The 23,553-nt window shown below is 45.3% G+C and overlaps 1 long non-coding RNA gene across 1 annotated transcript; it reads left to right on the top strand.

Moving 5' to 3' along the window:
• The first annotated feature begins 15,567 nt into the window (after positions 1-15,567).
• Positions 15,568-23,259, top strand: LOC133098076 (uncharacterized). Its single transcript, XR_009702106.1, has 4 exons — positions 15,568-16,102; positions 18,266-18,312; positions 21,082-21,170; positions 22,958-23,259. It is a non-coding gene; the product is annotated as an uncharacterized LOC133098076 (long non-coding RNA).
• Positions 23,260-23,553: the final 294 nt, after the last annotated feature.

Genomic DNA, 23,553 nt, shown 5'->3' with positions numbered 1-23,553 from the left:
TTTAATCTAGGAAATTTCACAGCATGCCTTGAGATAGTAGGAGACATTCTGGGGTGCTATTAAAATAGAATTATGAATTGCTTTCTCATCTCTTAAGTTACTCAGCAATTTTAGTAAAAGTGGAATGAAATGTCTCTTTTTGCATGACTGTATTTGCCACACCTGTAAACCGCGGATTAGTCATTCCAAGACAGTGGAAGAAGACACTTAGTAGAGGGTTGGAATTGGGAGTAAAACACGAGCAGTACCTTCCAAATGGAACCTCCAAAGATACATTTTTAAATATTTGGTTTTTAAAAATAAACTAGGGCTTCCCTGGTGGCGCAAAGGATAAGAATCCGCCTGCCAATGCAGGGGACACAGGTTCAATCCCTGGTCCGGGAAGATCCCACATGCCGTGGAGCAACTAAGCCCGTACGCCACAACTACTGAGCCTGTGCTCTAGAGCCCATGAGCCACAACTACTGAAGCCCGCGTGCCTAGAGCCCGTGTTCCACAAGAGAAGCCACCGCAATGAGAAGCCCACGCACCACAACGAAGAGTAACCCCCGCTCGCCACAACAAGAGAAGCCACCACAATGAGAAGCCCGCGCACCACAACGAAGAGTAACCCCCGCTCGCCACAACTAGAGAAAGCCCGCACGCAGCAACGAAGACCCAACGCAGCCAAAAGTAAATAAATAAAAAACAAAACAAAACAAAAAAAACTAAGTTCTAGTTCTCAAATATGGGTGATCATTAGAATCATCTTGGGGAGGATTAAAAATACAGAGTGCAGAAACTGACCCTATGACCAGGATTCAGACTCTCCCAGTTTGGGGCCCCGGAACTGGTATTTTTTGAAACCTCATGTGAACAAGGGGTTCTGATAATCAACAGGTTTAGGATCCATTATTATACAGAATTTTAAATTTTCTATTTTTTTTTTTTAACACTTAGATTCAGAATTCAGTCTTTTGGGTTTTTTTCTGCTAAAGGTCTGAGCAAGGAGCAGAGCTGACATTCTCTATCCTGGTGGGGGCAGCTGGAGGAGACAGAAGGCAATGGAGCTCCCCTCAGAGACTGGGTTTTGAAGGGCTTTTGATCATCTCCACCCCCTGCCAGAGCCAATCACTGATGTCAGAGCCCAGGCAGCTGTGGCAGCTCAGTTTCCATGGCAACACCGCCTCTGTCAGGAAGCTGGGATTCCCTGATCCCTGCGCCTTTCCCCCATCAGCGCTGAGCTTTTCCCAGTTGTGGGATCCTAAGAATGACCAGGCTCCTTTAAGAAACAGCCCCAAATGTCCATAGATCCTGCCAGGAGCTTATCAAGTCCCTGGAAAAGGAAATAAAGGAAAGAACATAGCCAGGGTCAGCAGCAAGAAAGAGTCTCATTTACCTGTAGCCGGGTCAGTTTTCTTGCTTGGTGACTTTGAAATGAAATACAGAGCAGAGGAGAGCCTCAGTATGAAAAACAAACCAACATGCAAACAAACAACCACCATTTATGAAAAGAGTGCAGAAGGGTGTCCCCTCTTCCTGCTGCCTCCTGGCCACCTGTTGCAGCATTGAGGAAGTCAGGAACTTTCTGCTCACAGCCAGAGGAAAGGACACCAGATCTGTTAAAATCAAGAAAAATAAGGATCACGTGAAGGTGGGAGTTAGGTGCAGCGGTTCCCTTTACACGGTGGGTGTCACAGACCGAGGGAAGGCAGAGAAAAGAGGCAGCCCTGACCTGGGGTTGCAGCTGAAGCCACCAGCCCCGCTGATTTAAGTATGTTCGAATTTCAGAAATTCAAACAAACTAATTTTTTAAAGGGATGAAGAGGCTGCTTGTCTTCCAGCTGAGCCGGCCGGTCACCTGTGCCGCCCAGCGTGGGTGATGCTGGTGGGGACTTGGTGCGGAAGAGCGGGTCCTGGATGTGATCCGGAAACTCAGCAGGCGTGTGGCTTCGTAGTAGTGGAGTCTGTCGACATGAACAATCCTCAGCACGTCGGGTGACTCGAGTGCACTTTCTTGATTCCCTCTCATTTTACCCCCTTGCTATTTCCACACGCCGCAGGAGTCCCTCACTCCCCTCTGAATTATGTGCCGCTGGAGACGGATGCTCGGACCTCCCACTCAGGCGGGGCAGTCCCAGCGCCGCCAACTCACAGGACCTATTGTTCGTACCTTCCTTACCCGGTGCTGTCACCGCAGGACCTATTGTTCGTCCCTTCCTTACCCGGTGCTGTCACCGCAGCCCGGCGCTGCAGCCCAGCCGGGAGGGCGGGAAACGAGTCCCCGGACAGCCATCCATCTCGCTCGTAAACGCTCTGTATTTTACTAAGTTCCATCAACGTTCACGTACACACCGAAGCAAAACAATCCTCCTCTATGCATTCTTTTTTTCTCAACCTGTATGCAGCCCACAGACGTGCATGAAGTATTCGCGTGTGTGTGCTGGGAGTGCTTGAAGCCCTGCGCGCATCTGTGCAATGGTGCGTGTGCGCACCAGGCCGCGTGCCAGGGCGCACAGGACACCTGGTGCCGGGCGGAACCGCCACCTTCACAGGCTGCACATGGAGGCCGAGCTGCTCCTAGGCTTGGATCCTCATGAATCACTCTTTGGCAGTTTCCTCCCCAGCGTGCCATGTGTTGGTTTTTTGTTTGTTTGTGTGTCTTTTTCCTTTTAATAACCGTTTCTTTAAAACTGAAGTGTAGTTAATTTACAATGTTGTGTTAGTTTCAGGTGTACAGCAAAGTGGTTCAGTGATACATATATATGTATAATATAAATATATTACATATATATAATTTTTCAGGTTCTTTTCCGTTATAGCTTATTGCAAGGTGTTGACTGTACCTCCCTGTGCTATACAGTAGGTCCTTGCTGGTTTTCTGTTCTGTATATAGTAGCGGGCACATCCCATGTGTTGGTTTTAACTGCCTCACTCATCTTAGCATCTCCAAAGACTGTGTGATGGGTTGGTGTCCCAGCCTGCTGCTGGCTCTCTCCTCCCCCTCTTCTGCTCCCACACCCAGATTCGCCGGGAACGTTTATCGCTCAGTAAACGATAAGGGATTCCTTCCGCGAGTCCAGGAAGACGCGAAAGGCAGCTGTCTTTTGTGTTAACATCAACTCCGGCTCTCCTCACAGTCTTCTTTCTACTTGTAGGCCCTCTGCCCACTTACTTTAGAAAAGAAGCAAACGTTACCCTAGCTTCCCAGATCATGCAGTCCTGTTCTTGAATAACCTTCCAATGGTTTACTATGTAAGATACCCGGAGCAACACACACACACGCACACACACACACACACACACACACACACACACAGTGTGTGTCAAAACCAAACAGTTTGGCATCCTCTCCTTGTTTTTAATCAACGGCCGCTTCCCATCTAGTTTTCACCTTGTGAAGCTCATGAGAAATCTGAAGTCGTCACCCCCGCTTCAGACGGAGTGTTCTGAGGAGTGCTAGAGGGCAGATGGGACAGGAATTTGAAGGCTGTTTCTCCGTATTCTTGGATCCTTTCAGTATGCATCTTTCAGCCCGATGCTTGGTGCATCACAGTGCACATTTGAAGTCTCAGGTTAGGGAAGTACCAAGAGTGGTAGTTTTGAAGCTAACGAGAAGTACCTGCAGATTCCTTTCTCGTTCAGCTCGAGGATTTTCTAATCTCTTTCAGTGTAAATCCTCTTGACTGGAGTGAGGCTTCTAATATTACCTCTTACAATGAGTGCTTTTCAGACCCCTTAGAAGGCATCCTAATAGTCGAGAACAAGAGAGAATTACCACAGAACAGGAGGGAAATGATACAGGACTTGTATCAACAGGCTTGGACAACAATGATGAAATTCCACATTTTTATCTAGAATCATCCTGGAATGATTAAGGCTGAGAAGACATGCGGAAGGCCAGGGGACCGTCCCGTTACAGCCTGTGGTGCCAGCGTCCAGACCAACCTGCACGTGCTGGTCACCTGTCTTTGGAGAGTGAGCCCCCAGATGCAGGGAGGCTGGAGAGAGCAGCATCTGTGTCTTGTCTCCAGACATCTAGGGGAGAATTCGTGTCCTGGGGTGATGCTTTTGCCTTGCCTTTATTGAGGACTTTCTCCTCTGAATTCTCACATTACTTTTTTTTTTTTAATTAATTTTTATTGGAGTATAGTTGCTTTACAATGTTGTGTTAGTTTCTGCTGTACAGCAAAGTGAATGAGCTATATGTATACATATATCTCCTTCTTTTTAGATTTCCTTCCCATGTAGGTCACCGCGGAGCATTGAGTAGAGTTCCCTGTGCTATACAGCAGGTTCTCATTAGTTATCTATTTTATACATGGTAGTGTGTGTATGTCAGTCCCAGTCTCCCAATTCATCCCACCTCCCCTTCCCCCTTGGTGTCCATACATTTGTTCTCTACGTCTGTGTCTCTGTTTCTGCTTTAATCTTCATGCATAGTTTATATGATCCGTGCAGTGTGATGATACGCCGTTAGCTTTCTCTCTGCATTTTGAGGACAGAGTTTGTTTTTAGGGCCACACTGACTTGCAACAGTCATTGTGGGTGATCTGTCTCCATCTATCCCGCCCTAAGCATTCTCTACATGAGAGGTCAGCAAACATTTTCTGTAAAAGGCCAGTGTGTTTGGTTTGAATGTTTGTGTCTCCCCAAAATTCAGATGTTGAAACTTGATGTCCAAGTTGATGGTATTTGGAGATGAGAACTCTGGGAGGTGACTGGGTCATGAGGGCAGAGCCCTCAGAAGGGGCACTGGGGCCCCCTCAGAGGGCTCCCTTGCCCCTTCTCCACGTGACACACAGCCAAAAGGTGGCCGCCTCTGAACCAGGATATGGGCTCTCTCCAGACACTGAATCTGCCAGCGCCTTGACCTCAGACTCTGCAACCTCTAGAACTGTGAGAAAGAGATGTCTGTTGTTTACAAGCCTCCCAGTTTATGGTATCTTATTAAAGCAGCCCAGGGACTTCCCTAGTGGCGCAGTGGTTAAGAATCTGCCTGCCAATGCAGGGCACACGGGTTCGATCCCTGGTCTGGGAAGATCCCACATGCCACGGAGCAACTAAGCCCGTGCGCCACAACTACTGAGCCTGCGCTCTAGAGCCCGCGTGCAGCAACTACTGAGCCTGCGTGCCACAACTACTGAAGCCCGCACGCCTAGATCCCGTGCTCTACAACAAGAGAAGCCACCACAATGAGAAGCCCACGCACCGCAACAAAGTGTAGCCCCCGCTCGCCACAACTAGAGAAAGCCTGCGTGCAGCAACAAAGACCCAATGCAGCCAAAAATAAATTAAAAAAAAAAAAAAAAAAAGGCAGCCCAAACAAACTAAGACAGCCAGACAGGACACATTTAGGCTTTGTGAACCACATGGTTCTCTGTTGTAACAGATCTGCTCTGCGAGAAAGCAGCCAGACACAATCATATGTAAATGAGCAAGGCTGTGTTACAGTAAAACTTTATTGACAAAACAGGCTGAGGGCCAGAAGCGGTCCTTGGCAATAGTTTGATGATTGCTGGTCTAAGTCAATGCCGGTCATCCCATTTCCCTTATTAGTGATCAGACCAGGCAGGCATGTGTGTGTGTGACCTTATCCTGGTCAGGAAACAGGAGGGGACATCTGGTGCAGGCCTCTGGAAAAGGCTTCCTTGATTCTAAGACCTTGTCCCTTATTTCCCTCTGGACCTTGCTGTGCTGGGAGCAGGCATCGTACTCCCTGGCTGAGGATGGCCCAACACTGGAAGGAGGACAAGGCTGAGAGGAGCACAAAGAGGAGAGAGACCCTGACATTCTCACCCAAGCCCACTCTGCTCTGGTGTCCAAACTATGCAGATTAATCGATGTCCTTCTTGGGTAAGCCAGTTAGCCTTTTTGTTTGCAAGAAGGCATGTTAATTGATACAGCTCTACCCCTGAAATGTTTAAAATGATGTTAAATTGATGTAAATCGAATCTGGCTTCTCCTTGGGGGAAAATTATATACTTCATACTGCATTTCTGATAAAGAGCCCAGTGTCCAACTTTTTACAAAAATGATAAAAAATGCCATGTTGAGTCAAACATACATGGCGTGTTTGTAGAAAGTTGTTTTTACAGTGCATATAACTGATGACTAGGACAGAATACAGTGAGTCGCTTCAAATTCAAATTCGCATGAGTGTGTATCACATGAAGTTCTCGTCTTACATCTTCATAATTCCTACGTCTTAGTGCAGGAAATATAGTAAACACTCACTCAGGTCACAGAATCGACTGGGATTTTTAGGGAACATTTCATAAGACTCTTTGAGGAGAATTTTAAGGATATTTGGGTCCACATGATAAATTTAAAGAGTGTAAAGGGGTCCAGAACCAGTGACTTGGAAGTATACTTCATGAAAATACGGGAAATATGATGTCAGGGGGTAAAAAGCAGAACACTGAAGTGGACACGCAGGGACTCCAACTATGTAAAAAATACATGTGCACAGAGAAGGAATAGGACGAAACTATAAAATCATAATAATTCAGGTAATTCAAGTTTTATTTTCATAAAATTTCCAAGTTTTCTACAATAAAAAAGTTTTGCTTCTATAATCGGGAAGAATAAAATTTCAGTACCGACCACAGAGCACATGTTTGCCTTATATGACAGCAGCTGCCACCAAAAGAACATCATTCCTTTTATAAGTTGTGTATAAGGATTTAATATTCCTGACTATAAGACAGTGAGATTTTTAAATAAAGAAACTCCAAAATCAAATGAATGTATTTCTTCCTGGTAGTTCCTTTAGGAGACGATATGCTTATTCAAATGACGTTTTTTGGACCTCCTGTGGAAGAACTGTCTGTGAAGAGTCAGCCACGGAAGAAATGGATCTCCTGTCTCTATCGAGGCATAGCATTCTCTCTTCTCCCTCCTCAGCCAGCTTCAGCTAATGGTTTGTGTGCTTGTTGACACTGACCTTCAGCGCCACTGGGAAGGGCTGTGGGGTCATGTGCAGGGGTGGAGCCCAGAAGCGCCCTCAGTCTCCACGTAAAAGCAGGTCTCTTTGTGGATTCTGAGATGCTTTAGGAGTTAGCATAGGTTTACTTGGCTGTACCCTATAAAGGCGAATTAAAAGAAAGTGAGGAATTAATTGCACTTTCCTTTTTATTTTTATTTATTTATTTTTAATTTTTAATTTTAATTTTTTAAAACATCTTTAATGGAGTATAATTGCTTTACAATGGTGTGTTAGTTTCTGCTTTATAACAAAGTGAATCAGTTATTCATATACATATGTCCCCATATCTCTTCCCTCTTGCGTCTCCCTCCCACCCCTCTAGGTGGTTGCAAAGCACCGAGCTGATCTCCCCGTGCTGTGCTGCTGCTTCCCACTAGCTATCTATTTTGGTAGTGTATATAAGTCCATGCCACTCTCTCACTTCTTCCCAGCTTACCCTTCCCCCTCCCCGTGTCCTCAAGTCCATTCTCTACATCTGCGTCTTTATTCCTGTCCTGCCCCTAGGTTCTTCAGAACTTTTTTTTTTTTCTTTAGATTCCATATATATGTGTTAGCATACGGTATTTGTTTTTCTCTTTCTGACTTACTTCACTCTGTATGACAGACTCTAGGTCCATCCATCTCACTACAAATAACTCAATTTCGTTTCTTTTTATGGCTGAGTAATATTCCATTGTATATATGTGCCACATCTTCTTTATCCATTCATCTGTCGATGGACACTTAGGTTGCTTCCATGTCCTGGCTATTGTAAATAGTGCTGCAATGAACATTGTGGTACATGACTCTTTGTAAATTACAGTTTTCTCTGGGTATATGCCCAGTAGTGGGATTGCTGGGTCGTATGGTAGTTCTATTCTTACTTTTTTAAGGAACCTCCATACTGTTCTCCATAGTGGCTGTATCAATTTACATTCCCACCAACAGTGCAAGAGGGTTCCCTTTTCTCCACACCCTCTCCAGCATTTATTGTTTGTAGACTTTTTGATGATGGCCATTCTGACTGGTGTGAGGTGATACCTCACTGTAGTTTTGATTTGCATTTCTCTAATGATTAGTGATGTTGAGCATCGTTTCATGTGTTTGTTGGCAATCTGTATGTCTTCTTTGGAGAAATGTCTATTTAGGTCTTCTGCCCATTTTTGGATTGGGTTGTTTGTTTTTTTGATATTGAGCTGCATCAGCTGCTTGTAAATTTGGGAGATTAGTCCTTTGTCAGTTTCTTCATTTGCAAATATTTTCTCCCATTCTGAGGGTTGTCTTTTCGTCTTGTTTATGGTTTTCTTTGCTGTGCAAAAGCTTTTAAGTTTCATTAGGTCCCATTTGTTTATTTTTGTTTTTATTTCCATTTGTCTAGGAGGTGGGTCAAAAAGGATCTTGAAGTGATTTATGTCATAGAGTGTTCTGCCTCTGTTTTCCTCTAAGAGTTTTATAGTGTCTGGCCTTACATTTAGGTCTTTAATCCATTTTGAGTTTATTTTTGTGTATGGTGTTAGGGAGTGTTCTAATTTCATTCTTTGCACTTGCCTTTTTATCCCTACTGAGTACACAGCGCCATGCTGAGCACAAAGCAAAGGTTCAATTAATTGATGTTAATTGGGACATCTGTGACACTACGGAGTCACTCTAGCTGGGGACTGGATTGTCTGTGTTGACATCACTCAGCTAAAGAGAAGCTGAGAGTTATCAGTTTGTTTAGACTCATAGATGATTCAATTTTCCCAAATAGCCTAAAACTCGGTCTCTTACTGGGGTGACAAACTCTGCCCAGTTTGCCAAGGATATTTCTCATTTTAGCACCAAAACACATGCATCTCAGGAACCCCCTCAGATGCAGGCTGACTGAGGTGGTTGGTCACTCTATCCACTGGTGACCCAACTTTATAATGATGCAACTTCCCTTCGTCTTAGTCTGACCTGGCTTCTCCAGCCAAGCCATTCACCCAAGGCTGGATGGAGGCATCCAGTGGCCCAGCCATCTGACCTCTGCTGTGTGTTGTTGTCCTACAGACGAACAAGCCAGAACAAAGGGATGAACTGCACAGAGGCAGGGCCCTACACGTATAACCTGGTTATAATTTTCCTGGGAGAGTTTGGGTTCCTGGCTTATCCATCCATTCGTTAGTTAGTTATGTATGTATGTATGTATGTATGTATGTATGTATATATTTATGGCTGTGTTGGGTTCCTGGCTTATCTGTGCACTCCTTATTTATTCATTTATTTGTTTATTTATTTGTTTATTTATTTATTTTTGGCTGCCTTGGGACTTCGTTGCTGCGTGCGGGCTTTCTCTAGCTGCGGCGAGCGGGGGCTACTCATCGTTGCAGTGCGCGGGCTTCTCATTGCGGTGGCTTCTCTTGTTGTGGAGCATGGGCTGTAGGCACGCAGGCTTCAGTAGCTGTGGCACGTGGGCTCAGTAGTTGTGGCTCGCAGGCTCAGTAGTTGTGGCACACGGGCTTAGTTGCTCCACGGCATGTGGGATCTTCCCCAACCGGGGCTCGAACCTGTGTCCCCGGCATTGGCAGGTGGATTCTCAACCACTGCGCCACCAGGGAAGCCCCTGTCCGCTCCTTGTAAAGAACAACTGCCTCTCAGGTTGGCTCATCACTTCTGTTTTGCCTGTGACATACAGAAAGACAAACCGACCAGCTCAACATGACCCTGCTCAGAACAAGGTTTTCTGCCAGGTTTTCACATGCTGGAAAACTTGTGTCCCTCGGAAAGAAACCCCAGCAAAATGAAGCCTAATTTTTATTTATTTTTGCATTCAGAGAGGAATGGCAATGTCTTCCATGTCCTAGACACATCTTAATTTGTGGATTTTTTTCTTATTTGACTCTCTTAATAGGAGGAAAGTATGCCAGGGCTGATTTATGGATCTCCAGTGGTGCCAGGCATCATTTCACATGTGCACAGCTGCTCCACAGTAGTTTAACTTGGCGGATAGTATTAAACCCTGGAATTGTGTCATCTATTTGTACACGCGTACAATAGCCTCCTTGTGCAGGTTCTTCAAGAATCCTTGCAGGCATGGTTGAGACTGGGCGTTTAAGGAGCCTCACAGAGTGATTTATTCTGTTGGAAGGCTTTCAGAGTTTCCAGAATGAAGGATGAGATAGCATTTTGTGCCATCGATTAAGTTCCCCCGGGGAGTTAGAGTCGGGCTAATGTGGAGAGGCCTCAGTCTCACGGTGGGAACTCCCGTTTCAGTGGTCGTCCAGGCGATGTGGGACATGTGACTTCTGACAGCAGGCTGGCTTTCATTCTGACGTGTCGCAGGGAAGCAGCTAAAAGTGGGGGGCGGGATGATCTAATGCAAGTCGCCGCGGGCGTAAATAACTTCAGAAGCTCTGTTGACAGCAGAAAGTCCGGCCTCCGCAGTAGTTAACAAGGCTATCTTCAAATTCAAAGGGCCCTGACATTTGTCACAGTTGTCCTTTGTAGTCAGGGGTGCTACTGCAGACACCGTGTTTATCCCTGCAGCCGAGTGTGGCTGAAAATACCCGTGTGTGACAGATGATAAGGCCTTTCTGCGGAGGGGGATAGAGCGGACGTGAGAGCCTGGCTGGGGTTTGTGTGCGGGCCTCCCAGCACACAGCTTGGCGTGTCACAGAGCATCTTGTCTTCATCTGCAGCGACCTGACCACTCTGGCCTCAGCCCCTCGGCTCCAGCGGCCCGCAAGGGTCTCCATTCTTGAGCGACTTTCCCTGGGTCTTGCTTGCTGTCTCCCCTGCCTGCACAGGGCAGGCAGGCTGGTGCCAGACTCCTTCCTACACCCCGGCTCGGGGGAGAAGCCCTTTGAGGTGGGCTGGGTCCCTCGACACTTTTGTCGATGGGTGATTTTATTTTGCCACTTCAGCACTGAGCGTTTTCAACTGGAAAGACCTTTGAGGCTGAAAGGACTTCCCCCCCTTTCTCAGTGTCGCCTGTCTTAGGACAGGGAAAGGCGGAGGCAGTGCTCTGGGCTCAGGTGTGCCTCTCCTGTCGGTGGGCTAGGAGGACACTTACACAGTTCGTTGCCGTAAAAAATGGTACCTCACCAGCCTATTCTCAAAATCCTTTCTTAAGGCCAGAAATTCCTAAAGGCTCCTCTTGGAAGCCTAATAATGGGTTCACAAGCCAGCGACAGGGCTCAGAAAGCCTTCCTGCTCGGGTGTCTTGCTGGGGGCAGCAGTTAGGTCAGGCCCGGGCGGCGCTGGTGGCCTCAGCCCATGGCCAGCACTGCGTGACTGCTTATTACTTTGCCTCTTTGGCAAATAAAAATCTTTTTACCCGTGGGTTCAAGACGGGGCTTAGGAAAGAGAATAAAAGGGCTTCTTGGTGATGCCTTAGCCTTAAAATCTCCTATGGGAGGAACTGCTAATTGTCTTGAACAGGGAAACCCCAAGAATCTTACGAGCTCCTTAACCGCTGAGTGAATCGCCTTATCAGACCTTCTTCGAGAAGAGTCTGGTGCATAAGGAAGTTTTGTTGAGGATGACTGAGAGATGAGAGTGTGGTGCCTGAGACCCACCCTGGGCACTGGACTTCCCCGGGAGGGAAAGACGACCTGAGCCTCCATGAGCAGCTAAGGGACACTGGTGTCCAAGAACAGACATCTTCTCGGGAGGGAGAACGGGTCTGGAATTGGGAGGCAGGGGAACTGAGCACAGACTTTGTCTACTTCACAATTCTGCCCCTTTGGTTTGAGGTCATCCAGTAGAGTTCCATCCCGCACAAGTCTTGACGTTGTTTCTCCACGGAACGTCTCTGAATCAGCTTTCATCTCTTCTTGACCCTCTAAGAGGCCCAGAGTCCCCAAGGCTCTGGCACATGTAGCAACGGTCTCTGATCCTGTAGATATTGTTTTTTGTTTGTTTGTTTGTTTGTTTTTTGAGAAAGTAGGAGGAATGGGATTGAAAGTAACAAGCATCTAGTATGTTCTGTCATTCCCATTTTATAGATGAGGAAACTGAAGTTCAGTTATGGGACCAGGATTACGTGAAAGCGAATAGCAAAGCTGGGATCTAAACGTAGGCCACCTACCAGGGGTGAGCAGGTTGACAAGTTAGCCCAACTCAGAGAGCCCCCTGCATCTGACTTCTGCGCTCCATGTCAGAACTGTGGGCTTCTCTCTACAGTCCTGACAGAGAACTTCACCAGGAAGACAGCAGGTTCTCCTCACGGTGTTTGAGAAACCACTGACTAAAGAATGAGCCTTGCCTGTATCCCTGATGATCTTTTAAAATAGTAAATAGTAGCACTGCTATAATGCTGAACATTGAAATGCCACCATCTGCCCTTGGTCTTTCGGAAGGTACCAGGCAAATCTTGCTGTTCTGAGACCGATATCTAAATTCTTTTAATTAATTAATTTATTGACCAGGGGATTTTTGCAGAATCTAACGCCTGTGGCTGGTGATTTGTTATGTAAATCAATATTGAAACGTCTCTGGTCAATAACGTTTGGGTAACAAAAGACGTATTAATAAGTCTCTGGTCAATATTAATAAACCTTATTTGGTTTGATGAGTTAAAGCAATACCCTTAGCCTCCACTGTGTATGTTGGACAAGAGGTCAGAAGGAAACAGTTCCTCTGAGATGACTCTCCAAAGAAGATCCTAATAGGTTTGGGTTGATAGACATCCAAGAAGTTACAGATGATAGGGGTTGACACCCTTCTAAAATTAATACATGCCCAGTAGGCTAAGCCCATGGTTTCCTTCCTTTTCCATTGGATTTCTAAATGTCAGAAGTCCCCATCTTCATGGTCTGTGACGTGATGGGGCCCTTCTAGTTACAGAGCTCTTCCTCATGAATTGCTCTGTGAAACCTCAGAGACTGTGCCTCATTCCTTTTCTGTCAGGTGAGGACATGGAGACAGAACGCCCGTGCATTCCTGACGGCCGCACAACTGGTACGCCACGGAGCCGGGGCTAGAATCTAGAACGTGAGTGCTTTTAGCATTGCCCCGCGTGCTCCCTCTCCACATTCCACAGAAGGGTTTCTGAAGGATCACATTTTGCATAAGGCAGCCGATGGTAGCAATGGTCACCTGAAGCCAAGGTCCCAGGCTGTGGAGCTGGTAGGGCTGGGGCGTCTCTTCCCTTGGCTTGGGGTTGGCCCAAGGGATTAAAATCACTGGGGTACAAGAGGAAGGATGCCAAGGTTGGAAGCTGGGCCCAGACTGAATTGGACTGTGCTGGCGGCATGCGAAGTTATGAAGCATTTTCAAAGTACCTATGACATTTTTTTTTAGGTAATAAAATCTTTACATTCAAACTGTTAGAAAATATTTGAAACAAGCCATTCCTAAATATGTTTATGTAAGTATTCCTAAGACACACTACACACATGTGTGAGTCAGACTAAGTTCTTCATAAAATAGAATTGAATTCAGTTGTTTAAAATGGTTTGCTGTTGGGTTGCATGGAGACATGTACGTGGTTTGATCGTAGCCCTCACTTTTCAATGTTTTGAGTGTCAAAAGGACATAGGATGGCACCTTTCTTAGGAAGTGTGATTTATAATATACTCCACACTCAGTGAAAATTGAGTTTGTGTAGTAGTTAGGATTAGGTTGCTAGAAGATCCAAAATAACAGTGGTTTAAAGAAAATAGAAGTTTCTTTTTCTCTCATGAAACGAAGTCAGGAGTCAGTTCACAGATGATTTGGTGGCTTCGTGGTATCAGGGGCTCATGCTCCTCCTATCTTGTTACTCACTATGCATGAATTCTATTTCCAAATTCACTTCATGGGCCAATATGGCTGCTGGAGTGCCAACAATTATATCTGCAATCCAGGCAGTAGGAAGAAAAAAGGAGTGAAAATGAGGGAACACTCTCTTCTACTTCCACTATGTCTCCTCAGCTAGAACTCTGTGATATGCCAGATCTGGCTACCAAGCAGACTGAGAAATGTATGATTTTAGCTAGCCATGATGTTCTCAGCTAAAACAATAATTGGGATTATTTTTACAAGGAAAACAAAGGGAGAATGAATATTGAGTGGCAATTCGGAATCTCTGCCACAGGTTGGTTATGGAACCTATTCCCTTCATCTTGTTCCCTAGGCTCCCCACACTTGCTTCTTGCCCATCCCCTCTTGCACACATGCAATTAAAAAAAGACCCTATTGCTTGAGAAACCCAGAGCCATGCAGAACAGAAAAGATCATTATGGGTGGAAACTGAGTCAAACTAGGGAGCTTCTTGCTATGATTATTTGCCTTTATTATCAGTATCATTTATATCATCATCAAAAAACCTTACTGTGTACTAGAATGTGTAGGGGAAAACATCAGAGGTGTTAGGAAATATAATACAGGATTCCTGTCTCTACCCTTGACTTTCTCATTTGGGGGAGATGAGACTCCCAGAGTAAGGTCCTGTCAAGAGCTGTGAAAGGGCTGAGATTTTCCCCCACTTGTAAGTGAGGAGCTAGCCCGCCAGTGTCCTGGGTGCTGGCAGGAGACACAGGACCCTGGGTCAGAGATAAAGGACTTAATTATAGCAGTAGTCTGAGTGCCAGTCTTTTCTTGTGCTAGTTCCCCAGTTCCCGCAGAGTGACTCGGGTGGCCACATGGCGACTGCACGGCAGCAGGTGTCATTACAGGAGAGGAACCTGGGGCTCAAGGCAGGCGAGCCTTGTACGATGGGAAGTAAGGGTGCCGCCCCTTCTCCAGAGGGAACCTCCGTCTCCGAGGTTCCAGGCTGTCCACTTGTAAGCATCCTTGTAAAGACGGTCCATCCAGAACAGAGGTGTAAGCGTCTCCGCCTGCAAGATGTCAGACACAGGAGAGACCCGTGGAGAACCGTCTCCCGCCCGACGTGACACAGCGCACGCCAAGCACGGCACCAGGACAGAAACACCCTGGTCCCATGTGAGTGAGCAGAGCGCGCTGGGGGCCGCGCAATCGGGGGCCTGGAAGGGAGGGCAAGGCTGGACCAAGAGCGGGGAGAGGGCTCCGACCCCCAGGCAGGTGCGCAGACGCGGTACGACGAGGCGTTCGCAGACCTACCGAAGAGCAGTTTGGTGGAAGAGAGAGTGTTACAGGAAAGCCGTGGGGTCTGGACGTCCCGGCAGGGCCTGGGATGCCTGAGGAACTTCCCCACAGTGAGGAGGAGGGTCGGTAATGGTGCCGCCGGCGACACGGCTCGGGATGGCCAGAGTGGAGGAGACGGGAAGCGAGGCAGGGACCGGTCTGGGCATCAAGTGCTGGGTACGCGAGCGCTTCCCACATGGCAGGGCAGCGCACCCGTATTTATTGTTTCGCTTCCTTTACTATGGAGCAGGCAGGCAAGCTTGCAGGGAACTTCGTGTCTGTAAGGATGAAGGGGTAGCACCATTGATAGACCCGTCATCTCAAGTGGCACTTCCTGAATTTCTCACGAGGGCATCACCCAGGTGTTCAGTGCTGGATCCTCTCATGTGTTTTAGGATCAGGCCCTTCCCTGCAGGTATCAGTGTCAGGTTCTAAAGGACCCCGGGGGCCATTCCTGCCCAGGATAAAGGAGGGCTTTGGTGTGGGGCAGATGGATAGAAATACCTGTGTCGTACCTGGGTGACCAGTCACAATAGCAGCTCTGAAAGTGAGAAAACTAGTGTAAAGGACACATCCCCAGGGAAACCCGGATACTAACAGGCAAATGGCTTCAACAGAGGAGCCCCTGACAAAGAAGATGCTGGACATCCCTGTCCTTAACCCTCAGACTGGAGACGGAAATTCTACGTGTCCTCGAGTGGCTTCCTACTCTTCTCACAGAACAGTCTTGGCTCCTTGACCTGGTGTGAGAAGCAGGAGCACGTCCCCCGGCCCCCGCGCCTCCACAGTGAGTGAAGTGCCCCTGACTCGGCTTGGCTTCCGCCACCCATCATGGAAGGCTTTGGCAGACCGCTGTGGAAACAAACTCCTAAATATTTTAAACAGAGACCATGGCTGACAGGAGTCAAACTTTCTGTATTAAGGGAGGATTAAAGCCTCAGCTATTTCCAGTAATTTATTATGCACCCGCTCATAAACACATTGCACTGGTCACGGAATGTATACGTGTAGCAGGCCCTCCAGAGACGGATGAAGAACACTTCAAGGGCATCAAGGGCACCCAGGTTCCAGCATGGAAGCAGAGTCACAGTTGGCAACCTTTGCACGGTAAGTCCCCTGACCGTTGGTGACCTGTGTCCTGTGGGCCACTGTCTGGGAACCACTGCACGTGGCAAAGGAGCAAGACCCTCTGGCCTTACTCAGACCCATCATTACACTGTCCCCAAAAGTGACCCATGTCAGCCTTCAAGGGCTCACGTTGAGAAAGGCAATCTGTCTCAAGTGAGAAAAGCCATCCAAGTGCCAAATTATTGATGGACAATCACCACACCCAATGTGCTGTGTCTGACTGTGGGCACCACACCTCAGGGGCAACATTAGCCCCAAACGTGACACATGCAGGGCAGATGCATCCAGACCAGAAGGGGACACAAACCATGCGACACTGGGACAAAGGAACAGGATTCACATGGATAGAAGGGGGGGCACGCTTGCTGTCCGAATGCTCTGGAGGTCGTGGAGAGGAAGGTTTTCCCAGGGTGGGGGCGGAAACCAGTGGTAAAGGGTGGTCGCCGTGAGAACAGATTTATGCTAAAAAACCCGGGGGTGTGGGGGGAGTACTTCCTAACAGAGCTCTTGAGAAAGGGCTGAGCTCTCTGTCCCTGGAGACACTCAAGCCTTGGCTGCACAGCTGTGCTGGAAGAACACTGCAGAAAAACTCCAGCGTCGGATCACTGAAGGAAGGGACTAAGTTGTTTCCCCTGCAGGACCCTGTGATGCCATGCATGGGGGACTTGAATCTGAAGTTGGGGTGTGTGTGTGGTGTGGTGTGTGTCTGGTCTTGTAATAGGGAAGAATAAATCTGACTCCATATTGGATCTATTTCTTTAGCTCCAACCTTTGTGCCCTGTTGCCTCTGCTTAGTCATGCTGGCTCTGCACCTTTTGTAAAAGAATGTTGCCTATGGCTTGAAATATACAGGATAGCCTGACCTTGACCTGACCTGAACAGAGAATAACAGGAACGTGACCTGGCCTACTGGACAGCTACAAGAACAAAGGATCTGACACCAAGAAGTTTGCAACTAACCACACCCCTCCCTCACCTTGCCTTTAAAAGGGCTCTGCTGATAGCTTTTCGGGAGTTTGGCCTTTTTAAGGCATGACCACCTGTCTCCTTGCCTGGCCCAACAATAAACCTCTCTGCTCCAAACTCTGATGTTTCAGTATTGTTTGGCCAGTGTATTAGGCACACAGACTTGCGTTCGGTAACAATTATGGCGAGCCAGCCAGGAATCTGTGCCTGTGGCGGGTGGACCCCGGCCAGGGACAGCCCCTTCCCAAGTTCCCAGCAGCTGCTGGAGCTCATTTTGCTCCGGGGAACTGCGAGGGACTCTCCCTGAGAGGCGTCAGCTGCCCCAGTGCACAAGGCCATTTGGAGCAGAGAAACATCCAGAGCTATGGTCCACATTTGGTGTCGCTTGGGGGTAAGTCGCTCCATCTTGCACAGGCTGGGAATTCTCTCCACTTCATTTGGGTTACTTCCCTTGTGGGAAGTGAGACACTCTGGGTCTGTTCTCTTTTGAGAGCTAAGCCAGTCTGTTTGGAGACCTCCATCTGGGAGTAGAAATGGAATTTTAGACTACACCTCCACTGATTTTCTGTGTGACCGTAGCTTATTTGTTATTTGTGTTTTTGTGTGTGTGTATTGTTTTGGGGTGAGCCACTCCAGCTTGTGCCTTTGTTAGTGAGACCATACGTTTGTTGTTTGTATGTGTGTGTATCAGTATGCATTGGTCAGTTGAGACGTCTTCGGTAACAGGGCTCGCATGTGATGGCACCAGGGTATCCTTCCCTATTGTGTTGGGTTTCGCCTGTGGTCGAGCATTGGTTGGGATTTTCCTTTTGCAATGAATGGGTATCTCCCTCTTTGGTGCTAGGGAACTGTGATTGTGAAAGACCATTTTGCATTGCATTTGTTTGCTTTATTAATATTAGATAACACCAGCCATGAATAATTAAGTATGGATAATCAGATCTCTGTTCCATCTTATAGTCCCCCTAGCATGTATTTTGCAAAACTGGGAGATCTTCAGTATGCTCCTAGAAAGAGAGTGAAAGAAGATATTTTTTAACACTTCACCACCACTACATTCTTTAGACTCTGGACTAAATTAATTAAGATGATCAAACTCTCTTAAAATTCCAAAACTGGTTCTTTTTGCATATGCAGTTAAGAGAAAGCTGGCTTGATAAAATACCTTTTTTTCAGAATTCTGACCCAAGAGAACGAAAATATTCTGAGGAGCAAGCTTGAAGGTAACTAAGTAAATTCAACCTATTCCAACTGTTATTTTTGGTTTGCATTTGCCAGGTGAATTGCCATGACACGTGTGGTAATGATTCCTTATCTTTACATTTGCATGTTGTTTGTTGTTAAAAAGTAGGATCCTTGTTGAGGAAATTGTTGGACTTCACCCTTTTGTTTTTGTTCTGCAGGTATTAGATTTTGTTCTTTGTGTGTATGTTTACATTTGTCTTGCACATAAGTATGCCGGCTATGAGAGCTCTTGTCTATCTGGATGTATGTATGTTTCATTATGATTAGGTGTCTTTGTCTTTGGATAGTATTGCTGAGGTTAACTTGTAAATGAGCTCTATTTAATAGACTTAAAAGTAAACGCTTACAAATTAAATACTTACTACTATTTAGAAAACAGGCCAAAATGAATTTCAGGTCCTCATGATCTGGGAAATATTCAGTATGGAATTGATATCTGGTATTGAAGCTAGCTTAAGCTTGTTGGTTTGACTAATACAGACATGTCTTTTAGAAAATTCAAACTATTTAGGATAAATCTTATAACCAGCAATAGAAATTTCTAGTAAGCGTTTCCAAAAATAAGTATAAATTGTGAGAGATGCCTTTAACATTACTTACTTACTTAGGATGCTTTTAAATGCTTGTAATAGAAAACACAACTAAAAGTATCTTAAACAATTGCGACTAATTCCTAATGGTTCCAGCATAGATTCAGTCAGTGAATCAGTGACATCAAGGATCCAGGTTCTTGCCATATTTTCCTCTGCCATTCTTACATGTCAGTTTTGTCCTCGGATTTGTTCCCTCATGATCTTAAGACAGCTTCCATGGCACCAGTCCTCATCCAACAATGACCAGATTCAGGAAAGTATGAACCTTTTGTCCCTTTCAAGAGCAAAGGAAACCCAAAAGTTCCCTTATTTGCCTTCACAGTTCTTAAGCAAGGTTGCACCTGTACTAAATCAAATACTGCCAAGAAGAAAAGGAATTACACCAGGATTGCCTTAACCTAATCCTCATTCACCCACTGGGGCTAAGGAGGGACCAATGAAAATCATGGGCCTAATAACTGAACAGTATTGGGGTTCTCTTGGCAAGGAAGTATGAAGGGAATTGTTGGTGTGGTCAATACAGACATGTCTTTTATTGTGCCTGGGTTTACTGAGGGTGAATGGGTTTATGTTGTTTCTGTTGCACAGTTTGTCAACAGAAAAAAAAAATTAGCTTGGTATGATGAAATTCTTATAAGTAAATTAGATGCAAATAGGATGAGAGCTTTTGGGTGACCTCTTTAGAAATGGCTGTGATTTGGGAATGTCTACTTAAGGGTGGTCCCTCCAGATATTTGGTAACTTAAATTTTAGAGTTGTGCTAGTTTGGGTTGGATGATGGGGGGTTACTGAATAGCTAGGTCATTCCCAGGCAGGGTACTGAAACATTAAGTACTGAACATAGAAGCTAAAGGTGTCTGGGACTACGTTTGGTGCCACACTGAGATATTTTCTATAAAGAGCAGATGTTTTAAAAAATTATTATTGTTGTTTGTTTGCCAACCTACAGAATGCTAAAGGACAGTTCATAATTGATTGCTTCTTGGTTTTCACTAGAAATTAAGGGGTTTTTTTTAGAGCTTTGGATTTAAATTTAAATATGTAATTAAAGCTACTAAAATAATAAAGGAAACATTTCAGTATACAGCAGAAAAGTAGGATATATGTTTGGAGTTTTACACATGGTTGGGCTGAGATTAGGTTAAACTTAATTAAGTAAATGGATTTTGTTATTAAAAATAGGCTGTTGCAAAACTAGATTTGGTCCCTCTCTACTAAGGGAACAAGTTTACTTAGAATGCTGCTTTTGATAACAGATTATGTGAACTTCCTTGCCTTTAAGTGATCTATATTTGCTTCTGAGATCTCTTCTCACTTTGGTTAAGAAACAAGTATTGTCTTACAGTGACCTGTGATCTTATTTGACCAAGTGTTTTGAAACTTTCTGACGAACTTCCCAAATATCAAATTTTAATTAAAATTCTTTTGACCTCCAGCTAACTTTGGGATGCTTTAGAGGGCCCTTGACGCATCTTAGAGAGAAGTATTTAACTCGTATTATTTGGTATGTTGAATTACATGGGAAGCATTGTCAAGTGGGTGATAAGCCTCCTCAGATTATACAGTACAGATAAATGTTATTAATATAGATATTCTAGAAATTATGTAAAGTTTCTGAAATGTAAATATGTCCTGGTATAATGCTATCAGTCATAATTCTGGTTATCTTTAAATGTTGTATATCGCAGCAACTTGACTAAGCTTTTTTGTTAACACACTGTAATCAGATTTTTTTTTTTTTTAAACATCTTTATTGGAGGATAATTGCTTTACAATGGTGTGTTAGTTTCTGCTTTATAACAAAGTGAATCAGTTATACATATACATATGTTCCCATATCTCTTCCCTCTTGCGTCTCCCTCCCTCCCACCCTCCCTATCCCACCCCTCTAGGTGGTCACAAAGCACTGAGCTGATCTCCCTGTGCTATGCGACTGCTTCCCACTAGCTATCTATTTTACATTTAGTAGTGTATAATCAGATCTTTAACCTTGCCTTTTTAAGTCTTTAATAGACAGTTAAGCTGATGCTTTGCAAAAGTGCTTCATCTTCAAGAAGATTCATAGGAAGGACTAATAAATTTTAGATTATACTACCTTTTTTTTTTGCCGCATGACATGGCAAAATTAAGTCGTGATATTAATTCCCCGACCAGGGATTGAACCCGTGCCCCCTGCAGTGGAAGTGCAGAGTCTTAACCACTGGATCACCAGGGAAGTCCCTCAGATTATACTGCTGAACTGGGTAAGAAATTAAAAACCCTAATGGAAATCCTGATGGCTTCATAAAAAGTTAACAGAAGGATTGGTTACTAAGTGAACTGGTGAATACGGTTATAATGTTTATGGGTTTTGTCTGGAAAATTACTGATTTTGATTTGTGTTTTCCAGATATAGGGAAGCACTTCCCCTCAAGTTACTCATGACTTACAGCAATTTGGTAAATTATACCTTGCTGAGTAAAACTGAAATATTTTTCTTTTCTCTCTGGCTGGTCCCTCCAGAAACTGGAGATCCTTGGGTTCTGAGCAGCCTTATCAGGTGAATGGGAAAGACTGTCTGTCTCCTGGCATGTACAGGAATCTTGATATTTTGGGGACCGAGAATGCCACCGAGGCAGAATCTGATGGCAGGCCTTTGGCATGGATTTCCTGGCCTTGAGAGGCCTTTGGGAATTCAGTCTAAGACTCCTGAGGAGTTCCACCACAGCCAGTTTGGGAAAGCCTATGTAGTCAATTGACCAGACTTAATTTACATGTTTGTGGAGAACACTGCCTGCTTTAAGTCTACTGCTAAAAGCACATGTACAATGCTTGTGTGGCAATTGGGTATAAGTAATAAAATGTATGGCCTATAAAGTGTATACCCATTAACATACCTCTGAGCCTGTTCACAATATTTGATCAGTTTTCCCCCATCATGAATATCTAGGCAAATATAAAGGAGGCCTAGCACCAAGGGACATGATCTAGACCTGGGGCAAGAAGCTAAATCACCCCGGCATCAAGGGACATGTTTTGGTCTGTTGAAGAATTTGCAATTAACAAGGAAGACGATGAGAAATCTGTACATATTTTGAGGTCTGGGGAAGTCATTCTAGCCGATACATGATTTCTTAAACTTTACTGACCAGGGCAGCCTGTTTTGTGGCCTTTCGGACATGCATTGTACATCTGCCTTGGCCACGGAGGAGTGCAATACATTTGAAAGTCAAAACTGGAATAGATGTGGTTCAGACGTTCAAGGTAAAACTAGGTGGCCATTGTGCATGTGATTTCAGGCACATTCCTATATTGCTAAAACTTGAATCTTCTGAGCTCTGTCCTACTTGGGATGCCACCAGCCATTCTCAAAGCAGTGTCTGCTGGCAGATGGCAGCTGCAACCATATGACCTCAAGATCTCCTCTTGTAACTATTAAATTTTTAGACAATAAAATTGTTTTAGATGTCAGCAGAAAAAGGATATGTGCAGTGGTCAATTGCTCCTGTTATGTATATGTTAATACCACATCAGAAGTTAAAACCTACTTAGATAAAAGTACACAACTGGCTACCTGGCTACAAGTCTCCCCCAAAGTGCCAGGTCCAGACTGGTTTTCAGGCTTATTCTCCTGAATTCTTCAGGGAATGAGATTTTTATTATACAAGACTCAGATCCAGGATTTGGAACTTGAGAATATTTCCAGCTCTGTGTCCATTCCCCAAATCAAGGTAGGACTACATCCCATTTCAGCAGGAAGTAGCCAGAGTGGTAATCACCCCATTCTCTGAAAGAATTGGGGAAGGATGAAACAGGATTGGAGTTTGAAACCAAATCACTGTGAAACGGAGTTCCTCTGCTGAGTTTATGATTAACCTCTCTATCCAAAACACCATTCACCTCTTGTTGTCCAACACCTTCTCCTCAAGATTGAGGAGTATCAAAGAAAAGGGAAGAATTGTAATATGGAGGAACAAATCTGACTCCATATTAGATCTGCTCCTTTTACTTTAACCTTATTTAACCTCTGTGTTCTGTTGCCTGTGCTTAGTCATGCTGGCTCTGCATCTTTTGTAAAAGAATGCTGCCTATAGCCTGAAATATACAGGACAGCCTACAGGATAACCTAACCTTGACCTGACCTGAACAGAGAATAACAGGAACATCAGGACCTGACTGTGACATGGCCTACGTAGACAGCTACATCCAACAACACAAAGAAGTTTGCAACAACTAACCACGCCCCTCCCTCATCTTGCCTTTAAAGGGCTTTGCTAAAAGCCTTTGGGGAGTTCCAGCTTTTTAAGGCATAAGCCACCCATCTCTTTGCCTGGCCCTGCAATAAACATTTCTCTGCTCCAAACTCCAATGTTACAGTATTGTTTGGCCTCACTGTGCATCGAGCACACAGTGTATGTGTGCTGTATGTTGTTATGTGTAGATGTGTGTGTGGTATGCATGATGTGGTGTTTCTGTGTGGTATGGGTATGTGTGGTGTGTGTGTGGTGTATATGGTGTGTGTCTGTGGTTTGTGTGGTGTGTGTGTGTGGTACGTGTGTTGCATGTAATCTGTGTGTGGTCTGTCTGGGGTGCATGTATGTGTGTGATCTATGTGTGTGTCATCTGTATGGTGTGCATGTAGTGTGT

The sequence above is a fragment of the Eubalaena glacialis genome, chromosome 9, assembly GCF_028564815.1.
Source record: "Eubalaena glacialis isolate mEubGla1 chromosome 9, mEubGla1.1.hap2.+ XY, whole genome shotgun sequence".
In the NCBI taxonomy this organism is placed as follows: Eukaryota; Metazoa; Chordata; class Mammalia; order Artiodactyla; family Balaenidae; genus Eubalaena; species Eubalaena glacialis.
Note: the sequence above shows the minus strand (reverse complement) of the source record. Positions and strands in the feature narration are given on the sequence as shown.